The sequence below is a fragment of the Dipodomys spectabilis genome, unplaced genomic scaffold (assembly GCF_019054845.1).
Source record: "Dipodomys spectabilis isolate Male_0828 unplaced genomic scaffold, ASM1905484v1 ptg000557l, whole genome shotgun sequence".
Taxonomy (NCBI): domain Eukaryota; kingdom Metazoa; phylum Chordata; class Mammalia; order Rodentia; family Heteromyidae; genus Dipodomys; species Dipodomys spectabilis.
Window position 1 is genome coordinate 164,550 of NW_024871234.1, and position 548 is coordinate 165,097.

At 38.1% G+C, this 548-nt stretch overlaps 1 non-coding gene across 1 annotated transcript; it reads left to right on the plus strand.

The window, feature by feature from the left end:
• The first annotated feature begins 215 nt into the window (after positions 1 to 215).
• Positions 216 to 322, plus strand: LOC122100059. Its single transcript, XR_006146086.1, has one exon. It is a non-coding gene; the product is annotated as a U6 spliceosomal RNA (small nuclear RNA).
• Positions 323 to 548: the final 226 nt, after the last annotated feature.

Sequence of the window (548 nt, forward strand, 5' to 3'; positions counted from 1 at the left end):
CAAAGTTGTAAAGTTCCTTTCATTGTTGCAATGGGTCTACTTGTATCCCTATTTAAACATTTTCCCCTTCCCCTCCACAAATTATGCCAACATCAAAAATGTGTGCTTATGTAAGAACTGCATGATTCTAAAATTTCATGACAATTCTTTTGAACTTACTTTTTTGTGGAATTGACTAAGAAAATCAATTACACCTTCTATATAAAAAATGTTCTGTGCTTAATCCGGCAGCCCATACACTAACATCGGAATGATACAGAGAGGATTAGCATGGTCCCTGCACATGGATGACTTGCAAATTCGTGAAGCAATCCATATTTTTACAACAACAAATGCTGGAAGGGATGGGGCCACAAGGGAACCCTACTGCATTCTTGGTGGGAGTGTAAACTTCTTCAACCACTTTGGAAAGCAGTATGGAGTTTCCTCAAATGACTCCACATAAAGCTCCCCTATGACCCAGCAATCCCACTTTTGTTCATTTACCCAAAGGATCACAAATAAGACCATATTAAAACTACCAGCACAACTATGTTTATTGCAACATT